Genomic DNA, 10,015 nt, shown 5'->3' with positions numbered 1-10,015 from the left:
TGTGCTCGCTGCAGCTTACATTGGCTCCTGATTTAGTCTTGATTTATGCTTCTTTAACATATCCATCTCCCATATCCATAAAGCTTCCTTCTTTTTAAAAAAAACTTTTCCAATTCAATCAAATCAAGTCCAATTCAGAGTCTCAACAAGTTGAGACATTTCCGATCCAAGCTGACAAGACAGGGCTCTCACCTCCTGTCTTGGGCCTGATCTACATGAGCCAAGCTGATTGGAGTAGGTGCAGACTCACCTCCTCCAAGGCTTGATCTCATTTGCATCTTAGCCAAAAGACCGAGATGCCGCTTTTAAAAATTGCTTCAAATGAAGCTTAAATGTAACCTAATGACCTCAACCAAGCGCAGCATCCTATCCATACTACGCTTGATCTTAGCCAAAAGGCCGAGAAGCAATAAACATAATGATGATTACTCTAAGTTCAGTTTGCATCAAGTAAATAGAGTCGTTATTTTAATGGGTTCTTTTTAACAAGCCACATTGGAAACCGGAACATTTTTTCTCAGTGGTTCAGCTGAAATATTGGGGGACTGCTCTATTAGATATTCATGGCGAGCTGCTGGTCTGGATGGGGCCAGCTGCTGGTAAACTCGCTGCATTGGAAACAGGGGAGTGTTGGCCTGCTCGTTGTATTACATGGGAACCCGATCAGGGCCGGCGGGGCAGGTCGGATGAATCCTGATCACCTTCATGCCCGGTGGGGCATTGGAATTCCCATTGGCCATCTGACAGGGCTGGAAAATCCCTCTCACAGTTTAAAGAGAGCTGTTGCAAAGAAAACTGCTGGATGTGAAAGAAGAAACTGAACTTTATATTGACAGATTTAGTCTGTCATTTAAGAGGAGTTTTCTTTGAATAATTTATGTAGAAACCTTCAAAAGAATAAATGTTGTTAATATACAAAGGGCATTAATAGAATGTTCTGGACTCAATAACACGCTTGTTGTTGAGACTTTAGGCTACAAGTATTGACCATATCTTACTTACATCACCTCTTAGGAATCTCAAGCATAAAACATTAAATTTATTATTTTTTTCAGCAGTATAAATTACAAACATGTGGCTTTTCTGCCCACAGGGAGAAGGAAAATATACATCCAGTGTGTAAACACATGGACAAATCCATATTAGCTGCCTGAGATTCTTTACAAAATAATGCAAATCATCCAGGAAAGTAATCCTCTAGGAGAAATGTCACCACAATAATAAATAAATGTGTCTCTGCCATATTGCCTCCAAGTCCTTACAGATGCAGTATAATGTGGATAAATGTGGGGTTATCCACTTTGATAGCAATAATATTATTACTTGAATAGGTGCAAATTGAGAGAGGTGGATACTCAGCGAGACCTTGGTGGCCTCGTACATCAGTCACTGAAAGTAAGCACGTAGGTACAGCAGGCAGTAAAGAAGGCAATTGGTATGTTGGCCTTCATAGTGAGAAGATTTGAGTATAAGAATAGAGATGTTTTGCTCCAATTGTATAGGGCATTGGTGAGGCCACACCTGGAGTATTGTGTGCCATTTTGGTGTCCTTATTTGAGGGAGGATGTCCTTGCTATAGAGGGAAGGTTTACCAGGCTGATCCTTGGGATGGCAGGTCTGTCATATGAGGAGACACTAAGTCGGTTAGGATTATATTCACTGGAGTTTAGAAGAATGAGAGGGGATCTCATAGAAACCTATAAAATTCTCCCAGGATTAGACAGGGTAGATTCAGAAAGAATGTTCCCAATGGTGGGGGAGTCCGGAACTGGGGGTCGTAGCTTGAGGATAAGGGGCAAACCTTTTAGAACTGAGGTGAGGAGAAATGTCTTCATCCAGAGGGTGGTGGATGTGTGGAATTCACTAGCACAGAATGGGGCCAAAACATTGTCTGATTTCAAGAAGAAATTAGATAAAGCTCTAGGGACTAAAGGGGTCAGTGGATATGGGGGGAAGGGGGAGGGGGTCAGCATATTGAATTCGATGATCAATCATGATCAAAATGAATGGTGGAACAGGCTCAAAGGACCGAATGGCCGACTCCTGCTTCTTGTTTCTCTGTTAAATCAGAAAATGAGAATTATGTACAACCGCATTGAGCCACAACTCTATTTGTTTATAAATATTTCTTGAAGAATGGAATTCAACAGAGAAGCTGTGAACACTTCAAAGGTGGGAAGGGTGTATCTTAACATTAAAAAAGTTTGGTTTGGATGATCGTTGGGGTGGGGGAGGGGGAGGGATGTTCAAGCTTTCAAAATTGGTTTCCCGATGCAAACCTGCTCCAATCCGCTCGTGCCTGGTTTTAACTGAGCTGCAAATGTGGGCGGGTAGCCAAGGAGGTGGTTTGGTCAATATGATAATGTGGCTGCAAGCCTGATTGTCATTCAACTTTCCAACTTTAACACTTGTTCATTCAAGTTCCTGAGGGCTGTCAGATTCACGAAGTGAGAGCCTTTACAATTAATTAGTGCACCCAGCGTACCTGCCTGAGCAGCCCCATGATTTGGCACCAAACTCCCTCCTCACGTGCCTCCGATCCCACCACCCTGGTCTCCAATTTCCCACTAAACCCCAGTTCTCTCTGACAGACCCACCAATCAGCCCAAACAGGCCTTTGATCTCCAGCTCCTGGGCTCCAGGCCCCCCCCCCCCCCAACCTCCCCATGAGGTCTCGAACTGTCCCTACACTCCTGCCAGGCCTCGGATTTTGCCTCCTCAAGATTCTGATTGTATCACCCCCCACCCACTCAGGCTTCCAACCTCCCCCAACACTGGGATCCCCAGGCTTGGCAGCCCACTTGCGAGCACACTCCACTCTCACCACCCCTGATAAACTCTCTCCATCCCACCTCAGTCCCTTCCTGCGCCTCCACACCTCCAACTCTGAGATTGCTCCCTCCTTCCGGGTGCACACTTGCCTGGTCCTGAGGCCTTGACTGACTGGCTCCCGGTCCAAAATGGAGTCAAAACTGGCCAATAAACCTTGGCTTCCAGGAGGGAACTGATTCCTGTCATCACACACACAATCTGTAGGCACAATAAGAAGTCTCACAACACCAGGTTAAAGTCTAACAGGTTTATTTGGAATCACGAGCTTTCGGAGCGCTGCTCCTTCCTGGTGCTGTGATGCAGCAGTGCTAACCACTGTGCCATCATGCTGCACCTGGATGGACAAGGGCAGCAGATGCAGAGGAACTCCTTGGGCAGGTGCAGCACAGAGTGACTGGGGGAGGTTGATACAGGATAATTTCAGTTCTGGATGTTATATAGGTTTATCGGTTTTTGAATTTTTTTCAAAGTACTTACCACAGAATATTTTTGAACTCATTCTGAATATCGTCATTTAATCCTCAAAATTCCGAAGCAATATTTTAATTATATTAATAAGCTGTTCCTAATCAGCTCGAAATGACAGTGCTATTTTAATCACATGACCCCACCCATCGGAGCAAAGCTGTTGATATTGAGGTCAGCTGACCCATACATATTGGCATTAATAGTATCAGCAATGTATAGCTGATGAATATTGCACAGAAAAATACTTCCCAGCACTAAATCCTGAGCCCAGAACAATCTTTCTGCTTTCAATGCGTGCAGAACAACTGCAGCAAAAAAAGATGCTGTTTGTGTTTACTCATGTCTTGTCTTTGCAAGGCAACCTCAATGCAAGGAAAACAGTTAAGGATTTGGCTTGGCTCAACTACTTTCGCTGGACAAAGTGCACGCAAGCAGCTTTTTCTTCTAAATTGAAAAAACAGTCACATATGGTCATCGTTGCCTGATGTTCAAAACTTCCTTTGCTGTCAGTGCATCACAGAAACTGTGTGGGTTGAGATTGGTTTGGGGATAGAGCATAGTTGTAAGAGTTTGCCTGCAAACCGCAAGTGTTTGGGCATAGAAGATGATAAGTGGGTGTTCACTACCAGTAAATATAACGGACCTCATAGAGTTTCAGCAAAGTCTGTGGGGATAATCTTAACCCTCAAAACCAGATGGGTTTGGGATGAGTATGGAGAAGCATGTTAAACATTTTGAACAAGAACACAGTTGGTCTTGAAGAGACTATGTCCAGTTTTATCGAAGGTTGAACTAAAGCTAGGGCCACCAACCTGAGGTGGGACGGCTGTTGATTTTTTTTGAAGGAGGCAGTGTCCATTTTAACGAGGTTTCTATATCTAGCTACTTTAGAATCATAGAATCCCTACAGTGCAGAAGGAGGCCATTTGATTCATCTTGTCTGCAAAGCTCACAATCCCACCCAGGACCTATTCCTGGAACGTCACATAGTTACCCTGCTAGTCCCCCTGATGCTAAGGGGCAGTGTAGCATGGCCAATCCACCTAACCTGCACATCTTTAGATTATGGGAGGAAACAGGAGCACCCGGAGGAAACCCATGCAGACACGGGAGAATGTGCAAACTCCACACAGACAGTAACCCAAGGCCGGAATTGAACCCGGGTCCCTGGCGTAGTGAGGCAGCAGTGCTAACCACTGTGCCACCAGCCGCCCCAGACTTTCCAGCCTTTAGGAAACCCAAAAGGTGGAAGGAGTTGAGAAGAGTTAGATCCATTTACAGCACTGCTTGAGGGCCAGGAGGAGCAAGAATGTTTCCTCCAGGCTCAATAATCCTCTACATCACAGGTACAATTTCACCAAAGCCCCTAATCTCCCACAGACTTTCCCATCAAATTCCCTCCATGATTATGTAAACATTTGTCATTCTCTGACAGACAAACAAGCCTGTTGATAAAGTTGGTCTTCAGGCAAGGACTGGTGGGGGGGCGGTGGGGGGGGGAATAATTATTCTAAAGTTAATGTTCTGCAGTGCTGAGTGCTCTACATCCTTGCTCTGAAACCCTTTCCATTAGATGTAATGCAATCCTGATTCCTTGGTAAATTTTTCCATCAAGTGCATTTGGAATAATTTGCATTCTATCTTCTAAAACATCCTTCTTAGTGATATCAGCATGAAAAGAAATAACAAATTTTGAAATGCTTTGCACAAGTTATAGGGAAACTGTTATGTAAGGGAACTCACGAGTCCAGGCACATAAGTTGTTCAGGGACGTGGTTCAAATAAAACTGTTTGAATTTATTCTCATTTTCAAGGTTATCTATCAATTTATCATAGAATCATAGAACCCCTTACAGTGTAGAAGGAGGCCATTTGGCCCATCGAACCTGCCCCAACAACAATTCCACCCAGGCCCTATCCCCGTAACCCCACATATTTATCCTGCTAATCCCCCCGACACTAATGGTCAATTTAGCATGGCCAATCCACTAACCTGCACATCTTTGGAGTGTGGGAGGAAACCGGAGACCCGGAGGAAACCCACGCAGGCATGGGGAGAATGTGCAGACTGTGCACAGACAGTGACCCGAAGACGGAATTGAACCCAAGTCCCTGGCGCTGTGAGGCAGCAGTGCTAACCACTGTGTCACCGTGCCGCCCAAGAGTAAGTAAAAGATATATAAGACAGTTGAAATGAAAATAAGAAACAAAATATGTTTCAGCATCCTTGGCCTACAGGTGTTCATATTGATAGAAAGCCTCTGGAAAATTGAGTCTGTTTTATTCCATTGCAATTTTAATGGATAATGTCCTGAGTTTGAAAGTGGGTTGTGCTTACAGTGCTGTAAGGTCGTGCTATGCCCTGTACAGAGACATCACATTATGAACTTTCAATCAATATATTTTTAAAAAATTGGACACAGCAAACTGTTAAGGTGGCCGCCGCAAGTCATTTGACTTTGGCATCTGAATTATGGACAATATAAAGTCTTCGGTGAATATCTAATTAAATATGACCATAGGTGAAAGTACTTCACAGCTATCTGTGGAATTCACACTTCACATTGTTTAAGGATAGACCACCATCTAATGACTGGGTGTTTCCAAACTGCCTGTCTTCGTATTTCATACTGGACAAAAGAGAACATCGAAAGTCCGTGGTTACGATCAACATCCCATTGTATTACAATGGCCAGTAGCTCAAGCAGTCTCAGCAGTGCCAGGAATCAGTATTGGGGAAAGCTGAGACTGCAAGGAATCCCTGGGAAGAAGATCATGGCAACTGGAGACAGAAAAGTCCTGGGCTTTCAGGGCAGTGAGGAATGGGAGAGCCTAGGAACGGGGCGGCACGGTGGCACAGTGGTTAGCACTGCTGCCTTACAGTGCCAGGGACCTGGGTTCGATTCCCAGCTTGGGTCACTGCCTGTGTGGAGTTTGCCCATTCTCTCCATGTCTGCGTGGATTTCCTCTGGGTGCTCCGGTTTCCTCCCACAGTCCAAAGATGTGCGGGTTAGGTGCATTGGCCACGCTAAATTGCCCTTTAGTGTCCTGGGATGCGTAGGTTAGAGGGATTAGAGGGGTAAATACGTGGGATTACTGGGGTAGAGCCTGGATGGGATTGTTGTCGGTGCAGACTTGATGGGCCAAATGGCCTCCTTCTGCACTGTAGGATTTCTATGGTTCTATGGTTTCTATGCGAAGATGGGGGAGGGTGAGGTCAGGGTTTTGGAGGGCAGGTAGTGAGAAACAAAGGGATGAGTGACATTGATCGGGGATGCCCCGATGCACAAGGCACTCTCATTCCTGAATGATTAACACCCCCCCTTCATTTACACCTGATCAAAAAGGCCAGTTTTACACTTTGGCTCACCTGCTACTGTCTAGTTTAACATGCTAGTGGATTGAGGCCTCTAAATGCCACATAGTCGGGTATCAGTAGTACTATGTGTAGGTAGCCTGGTTGGCGACTTACTTCTGTATTACTGGGGAGCAGGTTGGGGGTGGTGGGCTGGAAGGAGAAGTGCTGACACATTTTATATTTCCCCCAGCCTGCCTGGCGGGGATGGCAATAAAATCCAGCCCCAAGCCACATCAGGAAATATTAGGACGAATGACAGGCGGTAAGTTCTATGGAACATTTTAAATAAGGAGAGAGTGTTTGAGAGACAGAGAGGATGATGGAGGGAATTCCAGAGGGAAAACAGGTTGGTTGAGCCAGAAAAGGAATACTGTGTGTTCTCTGTAGAAGGAATGAATTTGATGGACAAGATATACCCAGGCAGTGCATTATTTTGAGGTGGCACTCTAGATATTTTCTTTGGATAATTTCATCATCTATGTATAAGAGGCTTGCAAAATAATATATGGCCAGAAAATTCTGGCCATTCTCATTGGTGGGCAAGTAGACAGTAAATATTCCCCCCCATGCCGCAGGTTTCTTGGGCCAACACAATAGTTAAGAAAGCCCACCAACGCCTCTACTTTTTCAGAAGATTAAGGAAATTTGGCATGCCAGCTATGACTCTCACCAACCTTTACAGATGCACCATAGAAAGCATTCTTTCTGGTTGTATCACAGCTTGGTATGGCTCCTGTTCTGCCCAAGACTGCAAGGAACTACAAAAGGTCGTGAATGTAGCCCAATCCGTCAAGCAAACCAGCCTCCCATCCATTGACTCTGTCTATACTTCCCGCTGCCTCGGCAAAGCAGCCAGCATAATCAAGGACCCCATGCACCCCGGACATTCTCTCTTCCACCTTCTTCCGTTGGGGAAAAGGTACAAAAGTCTGAGGTCACGTACCAACCGACTCAAGAACAGCTTCTTCCCTGTTGCTGTCAGACTTTTGAATTGACCTACCTTGCATTAAGTTGATCTTTCTCTACTCCCTAGTTATGACTGTAACACTACACTCTGCACTCTCTCGTTTCCTTCTCTATGAACGGTATGCTTTGTCTGTATAGTGCGCAAGAAACAATACTTTTCACTGTATGTTAATACATGTGACAATAATAAATCAAATCAAATCAAAGTGAGGAGAACAGGAAACCCTGTTGACGGCGACAGGATCTGAAGATCTTTCCACCGACCAATGGCGGGCTGCTTCCTCCATGGTGAAGCATGCCATGGGGGCGCGTGGAAAATCCCGCCCTATTTGCTCAAAGGCCATTTTTAGATATGGATTCTTTTTTAAATTGGAAGCTAAATATTTTGTGATTATTTTAGGTTAATGGCCAGAATGTTACCGTCCTGCCACCATGGGAATCGGAGTGGGCGAGAGGTGGGCTACGGAAAGGTCCGTTGACCTCGGGCGAGGTTTCAGGATGAGCGAAGCTGTAAAGTCCCATCCAACGTCTTGCTTTGAGTTCATAAGCAAGTGTTTCGAGTGTAAAATGTAAGTCCTTTTGCCGCACCATAAAAACAAAAATATAAATAGGTTGTCTTCTTCAGTCTCCATAAATAAAAAGTCCCTTCCACTTGATGTCATTCCATTTCCAGAGACGCTATAGAACCGTTACTGCTGTGGACCTACTGAAATCACTTGCATAATCGTCAGTCTGAAAGCTTTTTGCTTCCAACAGATCAGTGATTCCGCGATTGTAACACTCCTCTGATAAAAGGGCCCACTTAAGGACATGATTCTTCCCTTCAAACAGGAGACTGATGTATTCAGCCACTTGCAATGATTTTCTAAAGGGAAGAAAGCTGTCAACGCAGTTGAAGCAAATTCAAATTATACCTAAGGATATACCATCTTCTTTTTTATTATCCAGAGGGTCACATCATTGATTTGCACAACATTCCATGAATTTTGTTAAAATAAGCCAAGTTTGTCGAAAGGATAGGGAGGTAGGGTCAATTGTATTTGACTTTTCTGCAGAAAAGCATGACCAGTTCCATTTTCCACCAGGCAGCCTTAGGAGAGGAGAAGTGAACAAGAACTAAATGAGCAAGCGAGTAATCATGATTGACTTGCAAGACAGAATGGATGAGTGAATTTGTGCATTTACGGTTGGGTTGACATGAAAAAGAAAAAAAAAACATGCATTAATATTCTGTCTTCCATGACCTCAGGGTGTCCCAAAATGATTTACAGCTAAGTAAGCACTTTTGGTATATCGTCACTGCTGTAATATAGGCAAGATGGCAGCCAATGAACATGCAACTAGCTCCCACAATCAGTTATGCAATAATAATTAGCTGTTTTAATGAAGTTGGTTGAGATATAAATATTGGGGAGGACACTGGGGATAACTCCCCTGTTCTTCTTTAAAGAACTATCTCTCCTCCTCTTCCAAATTTCATAAAAGTCTGTCCCTTTACCTTTATTTCAGAGTTTCTTCCTCCTGAGTTTTTATCATCACTGGCTCCAGACCATCTCTGGATCATCTCTCTCTATCCTTTATAAATCTGTGACATTTTCTTCCTGATAAATGCTATATACATTCCAGTGGTTATATACCAAATACAATTTGCAGTTACAACCTAAACTTAAGCAAGGGTACACAATAATAAACACTGAACAAACATATGTTTGGATTCAAATAAGGGAAGTGCAAAAGCATTTTACCTAGAAATGGTCACATTCAAAATACACTGAACACTGTAAACAATTGCTGCCGCCTCAAAATGTAAAAGCAAATGTATTCCTGCCACAGACCCAGGTATGGAAAATGCAGTATGCAAAGTCTGATCTCTAAGGATGTCAAATATTCATGGAGAAACTTGCTGCTAAAAGAATTCAGTGGAGAGGAATTAAATTATTGGATATAAATAGAAAACATTTTGCCTTTTGGCTGAAATGTTCACTTATGAGTTATTGGGTCAATATTTCAACATAGTGCAAATGCGGTTAATCATCTGTATTCAGGCCCTTCTTTCATAATCCTATGCAAGCGTTCAGAATAAATCATTCAAGACCGTAGCTGATAATGCCACCCTGATTTCTGTTTAAGCTTGATGTTGTCTCGAACGATACTGCTCTTCGAGACAAAAGCTGACGAGTGGCTTGGTCTTTATTCAATCCGGTTGTGGTATTATTTATGACCAGTCTATTTAGGTTCCGAAAAGAGATGTTATCGTTTCGAGAGTGAATATACTCAATGCATAAGTCATCACGGGGCTGACACAAAAATAGGAAATAAACCAGGGCATCCGATCCCATGGCTATTATTATTGCTCTGTTCCTTATAAATCATCGTGAAACTATTTACCAT

At 43.7% G+C, this 10,015-nt stretch overlaps 1 non-coding gene across 1 annotated transcript; it reads right to left on the bottom strand.

Annotated features, from left to right (window-relative positions):
• Positions 1-222: 222 nt before the first annotated feature.
• On the bottom strand, positions 223-411 carry LOC144504160 (U2 spliceosomal RNA). Its single transcript, XR_013499583.1, has one exon. It is a non-coding gene; the product is annotated as a U2 spliceosomal RNA (small nuclear RNA).
• Between the last annotated feature and the right edge of the window lie 9,604 nt (positions 412-10,015).

This window comes from Mustelus asterias, chromosome 14 (assembly GCF_964213995.1).
Source record: "Mustelus asterias chromosome 14, sMusAst1.hap1.1, whole genome shotgun sequence".
NCBI lineage: Eukaryota > Metazoa > Chordata > Chondrichthyes > Carcharhiniformes > Triakidae > Mustelus > Mustelus asterias.
This window is presented reverse-complemented; position numbering and strand designations above follow the sequence as displayed.